The 16,761-nt window shown below is 38.8% G+C and overlaps 1 protein-coding gene across 12 annotated transcripts in view; it reads left to right on the top strand.

The window, feature by feature from the left end:
* robo2 (roundabout, axon guidance receptor, homolog 2 (Drosophila)) overlaps positions 1-16,761 on the top strand; it is a 687,764-nt gene that overhangs the window by 311,499 nt on the left and 359,504 nt on the right. The window lies entirely within an intron of this gene.

Here is a 16,761-nt window from a genome sequence, read left to right as displayed (position 1 = left end):
GTAAACATGTTGCGTTATAAGCAACAAGTTACTGTAACTTTATTTTACTATTTTTTATAATTAGGCACATAATTCATTTACTTAGTAAATTTAAGGCAATGGGTTTACACAATGTTTTAAGTAAAGTCAACTAATTGCTAAATAAAGTTTACTTTCTTTTAGAGTGCTTTCACACCTTTTGTTTCGGATCCTGGTGTGTTTCCCCAGTTAGCATGGTTCATTTGGCATATGTGAATCCAGCAATCATGCTTGGATCAGCGCCAAAACAATCGGTCCGCAATCGCTTGAATGAGGTGGTTTCGGCTGGATTAAAACGAACTCTGGAGTGGATCGATTGCAGTGAAAGCAATATGATCCAAACCAGGCTATATCACGGAGTGTATTATGGATATGTAATAGGAATATCTACGGCTATATGAAGAGAGAATTATGAGTAGGGTGGGATGTCATTCCTACCGACAAATGTGCGTTTCATGTCAAATACGAAAGTGAAAGCATATTAACGAGAGCTGTTTATCCGTTAAGAAAATTGACTGAACAGCAGTCTTATTTTTCTCTATAATGTAAAGCCTATAATGGATCAGCCAACTGCTATATATGAGAAAGTCTTACCTTTGATTTATACTTGATGATGACCTCTGTAGGTGTCACCATTCAAAATAAAAGCACAGCTTTTCATTTATAATGTCTTATTGCTCATCATCATGAATTAAAATAAGGACGCATGACAGCTGAGCGGAACTCTGCAAAATAAACAGTGAAACTCTGGCGAATCTGAGGAGAGTTTACGCACGTGACTTGTTTTAGCTACTTTGGTCTGTTTAGAAACTTATCGCACCAAGAACAAAAATAAACATTGTAACTATTTTAATCCCTGTTTCGGAACAAAAGAATCGATCCACAGGTGTGAAAGCACTCTTAAAGCAAACTAACAGCTTTTTACAGTGTATTGTATGAATTTTATTTAATTATTAATACAATGAAGACTAAACAACTTTATTGTACATTTTAACTCTTTATTTCATTATTTAACGCCTTCACTTATATCGTTGCTCTACTGAATCTGTGCTGGTAATTAGTGTCTTCTATTTTCTGCATAAACAAAATCATCCCAAACAATCTAAAAGTATTCATTACTATAGAGCTATTCAAGTTATTTAGAGGAATTTCACAATTTAAATCGCAGAAAATATATTAGCAGAAAACATACAACTGCGTCACGCTAAAATAAGACTGTTCCGGCTTCATGTTGTGCATGTGGAAAAAGAAAAATATGTATTTCTCTCGTTCACAGTTTCTGTTGACAGCAGTTTTGTTGATTCACGCCACCAATGGCTGTAAACGCGAGATCGGATGAATGACATTTAAAGGCGGCTGTTGAATTGGGAATGGGATGCAGAGCGCTAGCTGTATTTTTGCAGTTTCTCTCCATGGAAATGTCACACGCTGTACAAAGTGAGGAGATTATATACATTAGAGTCAGAGAAGAGCTTCGGGTGAGGGGGGGGCAAAGACTTTTCATCTGCTTGGCTCGCTCTCAGCCAAGCATGCCTATGACATTTTATAGAAAAAGGATGCAACGGTTTGAGACTCTGAGTTAGCACTGTGCTCTTTGGTTAGATGTTTTATTTGTTCATGGAATGGAATATTACTTGATGTGAAGGTTTTAAATAATTATTCAGCTTAATTTATGTCTTTTGTGTTTGATAAAATGCTTTAAGAATTTCCAGTTGCTTGCTTTCTCATGTAATACCTCACAGTTTAATTCTTACTTTGAATATGGTTCTTTTTGCTTCATTTCCACTGAGTGGTATGGTTACCATATATTACAGGATGGTTCTGATCATGCTTGTGTTTTCACTGCCAATAGTAACCTTACTTGGTAGGCATGGAGTTTTCCAGAAAGTTGCAATTAATGTGATCTCACTCAAAAAAAAAAAAAAAAAGGAAAAAATGTACCAGGGTATCACTTCAGTCACAATTCATGCTATTAAAACTGGCTTAATATCTGCCTGTTATTAAGATGTTAAATGTTTATTAGTAGTTCTTGTTCTGCATTCCCAATCCTAACCAAAACCCAACTACGACCTTACTAATTATTAATCAGCAGATAATTAGTAGTTTATTAAGCTACTAGTTAGTGGTTTGTTAATACCATCAATTGTGACTTAAAATAAAGTGTTAACCATACAAGCCATTCACATATTGCAAAGTCAAATTCATGATTTCAATTGTAGACACGTGGCATTGTATTGTTATTGTACTGTATTATTACAGTGTTGTGCTTTGGCTGTGTATTTAAAAATGCCACTTCCTTTGTTGTCTTGTTACATTCCCAAATGATGTCTCTCTGTTAATCAATAGCATTCAGCAGTGAGTCTACCTCCACCCTTTTAGCACCATACTGTTGTGCTAGGTTCCCTTTGGAAAGGGCGCAAAAAAGTGGTACAGTTCTCTATTTTGGTACCTTTAACAGTGGAAATGGAAATAAATGCACACTATAGTGTATTGTACCAAACCGTTCTGTTCTGTTCTGCTCAATGGAAATGGACCAACAGTTGACAAGGCAGTTCCAGTCAGCAAGTTTTATAACTCAGGAAAATGTGTAATTTCCTCGACTGCCTGCAAGACTTGACTGCAGTTGTAGTTTTTCCCAAGAAAAAGTGTTCCTCAGACTTGCTGACAAGATCAGTTACACATTGTAAACTCTTTCCTTTAGACGTGGACTCACTGATAACACACTGCTGAGTTGTAAGACTCATATGGTTTACAATATGTTGGCTGTGATTTATGCTACTGCTCTCCAAGAAGTTGGAGCAAAACCAATTTAATCCAATGCTGAAAAATCCCACCTGAATCTGCTGGTTGGTCTCTTAAAGGGACAATTCACCCAAAACTGATCATTTATTCACCCTTAACGTCTTCCAAGCATGTTTTTCTTTTTCTCTTTCTTTCTTTCTTTCTTTCTTTCTTTCTTTCTTTCTTTCTTTCTTTCTTTCTTTCTTTCTTTCTTTCTTTCTTTCTTTCTTTCTTTCTTTCTTTCTTTCTTTCTTTCTTTCTTTTCGTCTCCTTTCTTTCTTTCTTTCTTTTTCTTTCTTTCTTTCTTTCTTTCTTTCTTTCTTTCTTTCTTTCTTTCTTTCTTTCTTTCTTCTTTTCCTTCTTTCTTTCTTTTTTCTTTCTTTTCGTCTCCTTCTTTCTTTCTTTCTTTCTTTCTTTCTTTCTTTCTTTCTTTCTTTCTTTCTTTCTTTCTTTCTTTCTTCCTTTCTTTCTTTTCCTCATTTCTTTCCTTCTTTCTTTTCTTTCTTTCTTTCTTTCTTTCTTTCTTTCTTTTTTTCTTTCTTTTTTCTTTCTTTTCCTCATTTCTTTCCTTCTTTCTTTCTTTCTTTCTTTCTTTCTTTCTTTCTTTCTTTCTTTCTTTCTTTCTTTCTTTCTTTCTTTCTTTCTTTCTTTCTTTCTCTTTTTCAGAAAACTGAAACTGAAAACCTGCATTTCTAAACCTTCCAATAGAGACCAAACCCAATCTAAACTAGTTCCGAAGTGAAACATTCTTTGTGAAGACTGCTAAAAATCTGACTGAAATGCAATCACAATGTGGGACTAAAAAACAGTTTCACCTACAATTATGACATGGAATCTGCTAAATCTTGAGTTTCTAAACCTTCCAAAAGACACTGAACCCAATCTAAACTTTCTAGTTTCAGAAGTGACAGTGTCCTCGGTCAAACTTTCTCTGCGGTAATCAAAAGCCTGGTCTTGATCGCAGCGGGGGGTCTTATGCGGAGCAGTCAGCGCGTGCCGTGATGCATGAGAGTGAAGGTGGCAGCGTGGAAGATTTTATACACTGCCCCTCACTGCTCTCCTCTGCATTACTGCCCTGACGCGCATGACGGATGCGCTTTGGAGTGCCGGGCAGTCTCTCTGTCTTCAGCTCATCCATTTTCATGACCAGGCAGAGCTGCTTTTAATCTCACTGTCTTCTCCGCAGTCTCTCGTACGTATCAGGCTGGAGCGGGTCCCGGACCAAAGGGAAAACCGCAGCTCTGGGACTTGATTATTCTGAAAAAAAAGTAGCTGAATTTCATTTCAATTCTTTATCTAGGGTCTACCCTCAGTGTGTGTGTGTGTTCTCTCTTATCTGTTTGTGTTGTGTTGTGTTGAGTCATTCAGCCTTGACACAGATCCCTTCTTATCTAAGCGCTGCCGAGAGCCAACTAAACAAGGGCAAGGTGAAGCCAGCGGATGAAAGAGCAAATGACACTTTCTCAAACATGACTTTGTGGACTAGAGGAGTCAGTAGATTGTGCAAACTGTTTTTCGGTCCAGTCTGTTGACTGTCAAATGGAGAGGAAGATAAAGGCCAGAGCGCCATCTCCAAACAACAGTCTCTAGCCTGAGAAATTGTCCCCAAAACGTATCAGACTTTAGTTTCATTTTTGTCTGCTGAACTAGGGAAAATGTATGCTTCATTGAGAGAAAATCTGACCATTGGTTTATTCACTTTTGTTTAAGTCATTGAGGATTAGCTTGACAAGTTCTTTTGTTTGGGACGTTTTTAGGTGATAAGGTTAAAAGGGTAGTTCATCCAAAAATGAAAATGTACTCAGTATTTACTCATCTTCAAGTGCTTCTAAACCTTTTTCGCCTTTCTTTATTCTGTTGAACACCAAAGGAGATATTTTGAAGAAACCATTGACTTTCAGACTGATTTAGATATTTAAAGGCTCCGTTTCCACCTGATTTTTCTTGCATTTTCAGCAATCATCACAGAGAAAGCTTCACTGAAGACACTTCTGAACTAGAAAGTTTAGATTGGGTATCTTAGGTTGAATTGAGATGATTGTTTGGAAGGTTTAGAAACTGGTTTGACTCAGGTTTTGATTCAAGGTTTTGCATTCCACATCATAATTGTTGGTGAAATTGGTTTTCAGTTCCACATCGTGATTGCATTTCAAGCAGATTCAGACATTCAAAGGCCCTGTTACCACCTGATTTTTACATGCAATTTCAGCAATCATCACAGAGAAAGATTCACTGAAGACACTTCTGAAGTAGAACGTTTAAATTGGGCTCAGTATCTTAAGGCCGGCTCACACTATGAGATTTTTTTATAATCCTGAAGGATTGTAGCATGTCAGACTGCACGAACATGGCTCTCGTGTAACACTGTATGATCTCAGTCATCATAATGTCAGACTGAATGACAATGAAGATGCATCAAACACAGAAGAAAACTCTCCCGGAGTTTGACGACATCCACCCGCGACACTTTCACTATCCTGTGTTCTAAAATGTTTCCTCACAGCAAACATAAACAATCTGTAGCGGCAATTTTAAACACAGCATGTCTCAATGATAAAACCAGGAAGAAAAAAACTGTTTTGACATTTCCCCGTGGTCATTTGAATTGTCGCATGAATCGCATCATCAAATATTGAGCTTCTATTGGTTCTTGGATAAACGCTCATCGCAGCTGTTGTCACACTGCAGGAAAGTGTCTGAAATCTTCTGACACTGCCAGAACTTCATCGGAGGGAAAATCTGATCGCAACGGGCACCAAGCGGCTGTCTGTGAACATGTTAAACCAACGATTAAATATCACCAATTTTAGCCTAGGATTTTAGGAATCTTTTAGGATTTCCCAAATTTGTCTCAGATGACAAAATCACAGCTGAAATCTCACAGTGTGAGCAGGGCTTTAGGTTGAGTTGAGATGATTGTTTGGAAGGTTTAAGGGCTCTGTTTCAATCTGTTATTTACATGCATTTTCAGCAGTCTTCACAGAGAAAGCTTCACTGAAGACACTCCTGAACTAGACACTTTAGATCATTGGTCTTAAACTCGATTCCTGGTGGGCCGCAGCTCTGCACAGTTTTGCTCCAACCCTAATCAAACACAGCTTAGAGACTATTAAGCAGCTGTGAGTTGGAGGTGGTGGAAGCTAAACTGTGCAGAGCTGTGGCCCTCCAGGAATTGAGTTTGAGACCATTGCTTTAGATCAAGTTTGGATTTGATTTAGTATCTTAGGTTGAGTTGAGATGATCGTTTGGAAGGTTTTGAAACTGGTTTGACTCAGGTTTTGATTTAAGATTTAGCATTTAGATTCCACATCATAATTGTAGGTGAAATTGGTTTTCACTTCCACAGTAGTGATTACATTTCAGTCAGATTCAGATATTCAAATGCCCTGTTTCCACCTGATATGTACAGAGAAAGTTTCACTGAAGACACTTCTGAACAAGAGTTTAGATTGGATTCAGTGTCTTAGGTTGAGTTGAAGTGATTGTTTGAAAGGTTTTGAAACGGGTTTGACTCAAGTCTGTATTCAAGATTTTCATATAGATTTAACATTATAATTGTAGGTGAAATTGGTTTTCAGTTGTGATTTAATTTAAGTTAGATTCAGATACTCAAAGGTTCTGTTTCGATATGGTATTTACACGGATTTTCAGTAGTCTTCACAGAGAATGTTTTACTGTAGAAACTTCTGATCTAGAAAGCTTAGATTGGGTTCAGTATCTTAGGTTGAGTTGAGATGATTGTTTGGAAGGTTTAGCCTGTTTTACTCAGGTTCTGATTCAAGTCTTTGGCATTTAGATTCCACATCAGAATTGTAGGTAAATCGTTTTTCAGTTCCGGATTGCGATTTCACTTCAATCAGATTTACATGCATTTTAAAGAATCTTCACAAGAACTTTTTTTGACCTGGTACAACATGTTTAATTGCTGATTTGATTAAGGTCCTTTCGTTTAAGGCCCTGTCCACACAAACACAGGTACAGCATTTTGAAAAACACAGCTTTTTCTATGCTGTTTGGCTGTTCGTCCACATGCGAACGCAGTATTGGGTCACTGAAACCAAAACTTTTTCAAAAATCCTGTCAGGGAGAATACTTTCAAAAGCGCTGGGGTCTGTGTAGTCATGTAGCCAACAAACCGGAGTTTTTGGCTTGGCTTCATGGTCGTTTTTATTTGTGTGATGCGCCGCAATCTACGTTGTTTACAAGACGCGCATCTGTGCGATGGCTGACATAATCAAAATATGTCTGCTAATAACTGTAACAGGGGTTGTAACATCCATACTGATACATGGATAATTATTCCACTTAATTTCTGAACAAACAAAAAATGTGTTGGCGAATATTTTGTGCATGAGTAGATTAATTATTTTTTTTTAAATGAATGAATTTCTTTATATGTATGTGGACATGGCCTAATTGTGCCACTTTTTTCTACGAGTGCTCTTCAGTGAACAGCCCAAGTTATGTGGTTTGAAAGTGAGCTGGAAAGCAAGTGAATGAAAAAGATTGTAATCTGTGTGGTTTGGTACAACACTGTGAAGTATGCTTCATTGTCTCACAGCATGACCCATAGCAATCACATGTTAGGTCAGTAAGCAGAGTAAGTGGTCTTTTGTGGCTGTTCGACCACATGAGTGTTTACACTATGAAAGCGATCAAATAAAATTTGTTCTATACCCTGTTTATATGCCAACTTTTAGTGCCATCCACTTGTGAATGGATTAATGAAAACACATCTAAACACCAGGTGTGGAATTTCCCTGTAGATTTACTCAATTTTGTAATTGGTGTTGTAGGTTTAGATTCAATATAAGCTCATTCTGAAAATGTAGCTCTATATACATTTCTGGAGATAGCGAATTATGTAGCCAGAATTAAATATGGCTGCATTTTGTTTTTAAATGAATGCTATAGGGCGGTTTGACGCAGCTCCTTTTCGTGCCTACCAGCTAACCGCTTACCTCCATATGGACGGCTTTCCCACTGTTACTTCAGTTAGCTCGCCATGTACGTCGGCGGACTTGAGATGCAGAAAGGAGTTGACTTCGACAACAGATTTTGAGTCTGGCGAAGAACAGTTTAAGAAAGCGGGTAAGATAAAAACAGAAGCCAAAAAATAAAACAAACAAGTAAATAACAGGGTGAGAATGTGGTAAAATCTGAAAAAGTGATAAAAATCAGGCAAGGGCTTTTCTTTTTCTGGATTGCTTTCCAAAACAGTGGTTTTTGGGTCAGTCTGTGCTTTTGAAAACACTATTGGTTGGGTTTAGGGAAGGGAGAGGGTGGGTCAGTCTATCGACAGCAGCCTCTGGTAGATTTACACGAGAACAGCATGCGAGAATGGCACTCGTGAGAGAAATTTGAGATCTCTAAAGGTGTACACAGCGGTCTCTGGTGGATACGCGAAAACAAAAAGTGCAAAAAATGCACCTTCTGGGATATATTTGGCACTCTCCAGAAATGTATACAGTGGTATAATTTCAGGATGAGCCTGGGTTGTTAGATTCCAGGCCTCATTGCTTGGTTAAATTTGGATCTTGATCGTGTCATTTGTCAATAACAAAGTTCCAGAGATGTCAGTGACTCTTCAGCACAGCTGCATAAATGATATGTTTTCTGTCAGCAAACTACTTTTGAAATCCGTATTTGGTTTTCTGGGCCAAAGTCCAAGAGATGACTTTTGTTTGTTACCTGAGTCTGCTGATGACCTTTCATATACATAGCTGAGGTGAATTTGATAAGGGGACCGCATCTGTCATGAATCCGACTAGGGCGATGACACATTCGTTGAATATACATAGAAAAATTGATAAGAATTATCTTTAGAGTGCTTCCATATACAGTTAATAAAATATATTGTTACACCCGTGGCTCACAAGGACGTAACAAAAAGAGGGACACTCAAGAAAGCCAAAATTACAGAACATAAATGTATTAAAGAAACTGTTTTATGTAACTTTTAAGTAACAAAATGATGTAAACATCAATCCACACTTGTTTAACCTCAGTTTCAACCAAAAGCGTTCTTGTCTTTACCATTCATATGATGTTGTTGTCATGTAGAGCAGACCCCTATAGACTTTTATCTGATTTAAACTTAAAAGCTCATCTCCGTAGCCTCTGCAGAGATGTTCAGATTAAGCTTTCTATGAAATGAGACTTAAAAAAATCTCACCGGACCTTGCCTTGGCTTACTAAAAGAGACACGGGCTGATCCCAGGGCTCAAGCTTTTCATTAACTCACATTCCAGGCACACTGTATCCTTCACTGTACCTGCAGTCTATACCTCTATTCAGCTGGGACCTGCGGGCGCTTGGGCAAAAAACTACAGCCAAGTCAGTGACAAGCTCGTGCTCATGTGTTTTGCAGCAGCCGCCCACACCTTCTGCAATAAAACTGCCTTCTCTCAACTCTAGTGACTAATGTGGTCACTTAAAGGAACACTCCTCTTAAAAACGGCTCATTTTACAACTCCCCTACAGTTAAACAGATGAGTTTTACCATATTTTTAATCCATTCAGACAATTTCCATGTCTAATGGGAACCCGTTAGTTTAGTTTAGCATAAATCATTAAATCGGATCAGACAGTTAGCATCTCAGTAAAAAAAGTTATTTATTTTATCCTACCTCTTCTCTAGTTGCATGGTTTGCTAAGACAAAATATAAGCTAATTTTACAACGCCCCTGGAGTTAAACACACGAGTTTTACTATTTTTAATCCCTTTAGACAAATTTTTGTGTGTAACAGAAACACTTTTAGCTTAGCTTAGCATTAATCATTCAATCGGATTAGACCATTAGCATCTCTGTCAGAAAAGTTATAATTTATTTTATTCTACCACTTCTGTAGCTGCATGGTGTACTAAGACAAAATATAGGCTCATTTTACAACTCTCCTAGAGTTTAACAGAGGAGTTTTACCAATTTTTTAAAAATTCATTCAGCCAATTTCTATGTCTAACAGGAACACTTTTATCTTAGCTTAGCATAAATCGTTGAATTGGATTAGACCATTAGCATCTCAGTCAAAAAAGTTATAATCAATTTTATCCTATTTTACAACTCCCCCTAGAGTTAAACAGATAAGTTTTACAATTTTTTTTTTATTCATTCAGCCAATTTCCATATCTAACGGGAACACATTTAGCGTAGCTTAGCATAAATCATTGAATCAGATTAGACCATTAGCATTTCAGTCAAAAAAAAAGTTATAATTTATTTTATTCTACTTCTTCTGTTGTTGCGTGGCGTCCTAACACAAAATATAAGCTCATTTTACAACTCCCATAGAGGTAAACACGTTTTACCATTTTAAAATCTTTTTAGCCGATCTCCAGGTCTGAGAGGAGCACTTTTCAGCCAGTTTTCATGTCTAGCGGGTAGGTTAACTTAGCATAAATAATTGAATCCGATTAGACCATTAGCATCTCAGTAAAAAAAAAAATGTTTCTGTAGTTGCATGGTGTAATAAAACCAATTGAAAATGAAAAGTTTCTATTTTTAGGCGCAGCATAATTTCATTGTGCCTGCTGCAGCCATGGTCCGGCAACACATTTTTTTTATTATTACACCAGTGGGAGAATATATTTCCTAGCCATATTGAAAATAGCAATTTCTGTCGGTCTTCGTGCACAATGTAACCACAGAAGAGTCCAACTTAAAGTAGGAAGATTATCAAAACTCTAATGGTCTAATCTAATTCAATGATCTATGCTAAGCTAAGCTAAGCTAAATGGGCTCCCGCCAGACCAGGAGATCAGCTGAATAGATTAAAACATGTTAAAACTCAACTCTTTAACTCAAGGGGAACTGAAAAATAAGACAAATTTCCAAAAAAAACTAAACAAAACAAAACAAAACATGGAGTGTTCCTTCAAAAGAGCTTTCTTTCTTTCTTTCTTTCTTTCTTTCTTTCTTTCTTTCTTTCTTTCTTTCTTTCTTTCTGAAGCATGCAAGGTTTATTTATGCATTTACTTATTTTTTTAATCTCTGTTGACTTTGTGCCATTAACTGCTCGTTTTGAAGGCATTACTGTACTGGATGACTGAAGACAGTCGCACCACTTTTATGTCACTCCACAAAGACTTCACTGCTCTCTAGAGCCGTTCAAAGATCAGCCGTCATCATGGGATGCAAAGAAAGAGCGAGTCATGCCGCAGAACACCTGTGTGTGTGCGTTCATAGGGTGTGGGTGCCTACACACACACACACACAAAGGACTACAGCTCTGATGTTAGCACACACATGCTGTTATAAAAGACCCGGCACCACAATATTTTCACAAAGTCAAACAAACTCACACCTGCGGGAGCCGATTTCAAAGTGTCCACGCTGACCTGACCCACATTATTTTTTACAAGACAGTTCTGGCATGTTAAATAGATGATGAATAAAGGTGTGCAAAAATTGCATGCTTACAGGGGCTTTCAAGCGTCACAGAAAGCAAAGAAAAAAAACTTGTCTGGCTATCAGTAGAGGATCTCATGCACACATTTCATATCTTTAGCAGTTGTTTAGCAAATGTTTGCTAAGGCTAGTTGACACGTTGCGGCTTTGTTTGAATTCCTAAATTTAAATATGAAACTACAACTCGTCTAGTATGTTTTGCGTGGCTTTTCGGCTACCAGATGAACATATTAGTGTTTGCATAACAATATAATAAATCAATTAAATAATTCCAACGTTATTAGCCAGCCAGCCAAAACTGCAGTGTGGTGCTTGGTAAGATTCAACGTAGAATCATCACTCAGTAATATTCAATTCAATTCAATTCAACTTTATTTTTATAGCGCTTTTACAATGTAGATTGTGTCAAAGCAGCTTCACATAGAAGTTCTAGTAATTGAAACCGCGTCAGTCCAGTTTTCAGAGTTAAAGTTCAGTTGAGTGTGGTTTAATTTTCACTGCTGAAAGTCCAAACACTGAAGAGCAAATTTATTGATGCGCAGCTCTCATATTAGATAAGATAACACACACCTCATTCCAAAATATTTGTACATTTTCACATTCCCACATCATATGAAAAACAGGGGTTGGTTGGTTGGTTGGATGGTGGAGGGGTGTCACAGATGAAGGACGAAAGTGAAGAGAGTTGGGCATGCGTGGAAGAAAGTGAAAGTGAACCGCGGGCAGGGGACAGGGGAGGAGGGCAGTTGAGGAGGGGGATCTGTAAAAGCAGGTGCCGGATCAGACTTCAGAAATTCCGGATTTGGTGTGTTCCAGCACAAATTAAGCCCTGCTTATGTACATGTGATTTTTCAGGTTTTTTATTTTTAATAAATTTGAAACAAAAAAAAATTGGGGGTATTGTGGGTCATTATGGGGTATTGTGTGTAGAATTTTGAGAAAATAAATGAATTGAATCCATTTTGGATTAAGGCTGTAACATGAAAAAATGTGGAAAAAGTGAAGCGCTATGAATACTTTCCGAATGCACTGTATACATAGATATTCGAGTCCTGATTGGGAGGTAACGTCCGATTTTGATTGAGTCTGAAACCGTGTGATTGATTTGCGATCACATGATCGGATCTGGACATCCCTAGCAATTATTTAATTTCTATACCTGAATACTGTTAGACTCCCCAGAAAACCATCAGATAGAGATATTCAAACTGTCTTGTGAAACTGTATTCATATTGCAATATTTATCACAAAAAAATAAAATATGGCAATACCAGATTTTTCCAATACCATGCAGCTCTAATATACTGTCTGTATTGGTTATGAACATTATGGCATGAAAATGTGCTGATAAACTGTCAGTACCTTGTCTGTTATTTCACATACTTAATTCTCTTTATATAATTTTTTATACAATATATTGTTTCAGAATTACTAAAATGTCAATAGAAACCTCTTTGTTAAGCTGGACAGTTACATTTTCAGCATCAAAAGTCAACAGAGCATAGATCAATCTCCGATAATGAACTTCATAACTGTAAATAAAAAGAAAAAGTGAATCACAACTATTAATGTACATGTATTCTTTTACAAATTAACATTTTTGTTGTTTACATATAAATAATAACATTATTTATTATTTGAAACGACAGTATTTTTTTCCCTCAAAGTGAGATTACCACTTAAAATTGGATCAAGTGGCATTGCTGAAACATATTAATGCACAGTAGGCCTGAGATTCATAAAAGCATCTATAAGAGTGAGACCTTACATTCCTTTCATCCATTCATCAGCCTGAGAGAAACCTAGAGTCTTGATGTGAATGCTGTAGAAAAGAGGGAGTGCAAGGATGAAAAGCGGGGTTTTAAGGTGTTGCTGTCTTTCACGCCTTCCCTTTTTCTCTCAAGGCCCTGACAGGTCATTTCCTGATGCGAGCAAGCGATAGAGGGACGACTGCTGATAGAAAGCAGCAGAGAGAGGGATGGAGAGAAAACGATTGTGTACTCTGTGATGAAAACACAGAGGTGTGTGGAAAGATTTGAGAAAGAAGGAAGACAAATCGACAGGAAGTAGAAGCCGCTGAAATATAAATATGTACGGAGACATTATCTTTGATTATTAAATTCTCATTCCTCCAGTTGTGTCTATTTATACCTCACCGCAGAAGCAGACTCGGGAAGCGTACACTGATACAAAGTCAATAACTCACTGCAGGGGGAAGAGTGTGTGTAGAAGGGAGCGAGAGATAGAGAGGAAGGCAATATCTGGAAACAGTCTCTTTTTTTAAGGGAAATATAGTCTTCCCGGAATTATCAGGCTCTCTCATGTTTGCTTTCAATGTGTACGTCTGTGCAGACGGGTCAGATAGCGCACTGCTCGGGTTCACTGGGGTTTGTTGGCAAATATGCTGTGCGCTTTATTCTGAGATATGTTTTCAAGACTTACCGGCTGCAGTTTTGGTGCATCCAGACCTCTGTGGGACGCCGGAGGGCAGGCGTTGTATGTGTGTGTGTGTGTGTGTAGGGTGACAGGGTGGCGACATGATGAATCTTCAAGGGCGTGCCTGTCCATGCAAGGTTGTGCAGTGTGTATTCGGAGATGTGTGTGTCTGTCTGAAAGCATCCAGTAACATCATCCCTGTTTCCCCACAGACATTTTTATATTTTCCAGTGATGACATGACGAATGAGTCGCTGTCAGACTAGCCGGAGTGAAGATATTCATCTCTGAGAGGGAAAGAGAGAGGGAGAGAGAGAACTTCCAGTGCCTGGATTTGAAGTATCGCCTGTTTCAGGGTTAAAGGGCCTCCATAAACCTCCAAACATGCCAAACTTTTCAGTTTTCATGTTCAAGTTTTCCAAACAAACAAAAACTTTGTTTAACTACAAAATAAGTGAGTTTTGAGCTTTGAGATTGGATGGAAGGATGAATGGATGAATGGATGGATGGATGGATGGATGGACAGACGAACAGGTGGATGAACAAATGGGTGGGTGCGTTTTGGATGAATGGATAGATGGATGGATGGGTGGATGAATGGATGGATGCAGAGATGGATGGATGGGTGAACAAACAGATGAAATGGGTGGGTGAGTTTTGGATAGAAGGATGGATGGGCAAATAGATGAATGGGTGGTTGGGAGGGTGGATGGAGCGATAGATGAATGAGTGGGTGGGTGGATGGATGGACAGATGGATGGATGGATGGATGATTGAATGGATCAATGGATGGACAAATAAGTGGGTGGATGGATGGATGGATAGATGGATGAATGGATGCATGGACATATGGGTGGATGGATGGGTGCATAAATACACAAATGAGTGGATGGATAGATGGATGGAAGGACGGACAGATAGGTGGATGTATGGATAGATGGATGGATGGACAAATGTACAAATGGAGGGATGGGTGGACAAACAGATGAAATGGGTGGGTGGGTTTTGGATAGATGGATGGATGGATGGGCAAATGGATGAATGGGTGGTTGGGAGGATGGATGGAGCGATAGACAAATGAGTTGGTGGATGGATGGATGGATGGATGGATGAATGGATGGATGGAAGGACAGGCAGATGGATGGAAGGACGGACAGATGGATGGATGGATGGATGGATGGGTGGACAAACAGATGAAGTGGGTGGGTTTTGGATGTATGGATGGGAGGTTGGATGGATGGATGGATGGACAAATGAATGGATGGAAAAAACAGATAAATGGGTGAGTTGGTTTTGGATGAATGGATATACAGATGGATGGATGGATGGATGGATGGATGGAAAAATGGATGAATTGGGTGGTTGGGAGGGTGGATGAAGGGATATACAAATGAGTGAGTGGGTGGGTGGGTGGATGGATGGATGAACGGATGCATGGACTTATGGATGGATGGATGGGTGCATTAATGGACAAATAGCTGGATGGATGGATGGAGGAATGGATGAAATGACGAATGAGTGAATGGATGGATAGATGAATGGATTGACAAATGGATGGATGAGTGGACAAACAGATGAAATGGGTGGGTGGGTTTTGGATGGATGGAAGGATGGGAGGTTAGATGGATGAATGGATGGCTGGATGGATGGACAAATGTGTGTATGGGTGGTTGAAATGGTGGATGGAGGAATGGATGAACAGATGGATGGATGAACAGATAGTTGGATGGATGGGTGGGTGAATGGATGCATAGACATATGGGGGGTTGAATGGATGCATGAATGGATGAAAGAGTGGGCGGATGGATGGATGGATGGACGGAGGAATGGATGTTTGTGTGAATGGGTGTGGACATATGGGTGCATGGATGGATACATGAATTGATGAATGGGTGGATGGATGGTTGCATGAATTGATGAATGAGTGGATGGATGAATGGATAATGAGGGATGGGTGGATGGAGGGACGGATGAATTGATGGGTGGATGGATGGATGGACCACTGGGGGGCTGGGTGGGTGGATGAATGGATGGATGGATAAAAATCAATGGATGGTTGATGGTGGCAGATAGGTGGAAGGTAGATTTTTTTATAGTCAAATGGGTGGTTAGATAGTTGGGTTGATATATTGGCCGACTCATTTTCCCTGCCATTTATTCTGACCCAGTTCTTTCATTCTCCAATTTCTTTTCGGCTTCTGAAAATATCCTAAATACATGAAATAGGGAAAGTTTTTGCTTGTATACATGCGCAGCGAACCATCAATGATTATCTATGGTGACATTCCTTCAGGCGCATACTAATTCAATTAACGTTAATCCGCATCAAAATCCGGAGATATCCATTCGTCAAACGTTGACCTCTTTCCGCGCCTTTTATTTATAACCAGTGGAACATTGTAATTAGAACACCTTTGGGAGGTTGCCCATGGTAACCTCTGATCACAGCTCGGCACACACTCACACACACACACACACACACACACACACACACACACACACACACACACAATAAGCAATGTGTCCTCTGGGGGCATTCAGGCCTTGCTGCAGTAGGTGGGGACAAGCTCTGGCTATTGATTTGGATGGTGGGCTGATGGATCTCAGGGGAACCAATAAAAATAATTACGAAAAAGATCATCAAAGCTCCCCAGCCTTCTGCTTTGCTCATGAATAAATGTGTGGCAGAACTAATTGAAGCATGGCAGAGGTGGCATACATGGTCATCTGAGCTCAAACATGAAAATTGTGTTGCTTAGAGGTTGTTCTTTCATGCTTTACACTAGTTTGTTTCTTTGAAGTATCAGCACTGACTCAGATGATTCTCCTAAAATCGCTTGAGGAAAAATAAAAATATTTAGAGTTCCAATTTGTGGGATAGTAGTTCAAGGAGATGCCATGACTTCTGTGAGCTACAAGAGTAGTGATGTTCTTTATGGCAATGTAGATGGTTCAGCAGCAGTTTGAACTTCTATTTGTGACCTCTACCTTCCATTAAGTGGTGTCACAATGTGTACAAGGATGAAATTAGTCTTCTCTCCATGATGGAGACCAGAGGGAGGTTCTGCAAGAGAGCTATTGTTCCTTACCAGCATGTAAACAATGACTAACATGACAGT

The sequence above is a fragment of the Danio aesculapii genome, chromosome 15 (assembly GCF_903798145.1).
Source record: "Danio aesculapii chromosome 15, fDanAes4.1, whole genome shotgun sequence".
Lineage (NCBI taxonomy): Eukaryota > Metazoa > Chordata > Actinopteri > Cypriniformes > Danionidae > Danio > Danio aesculapii.
Note: the sequence above shows the minus strand (reverse complement) of the source record. Positions and strands in the feature narration are given on the sequence as shown.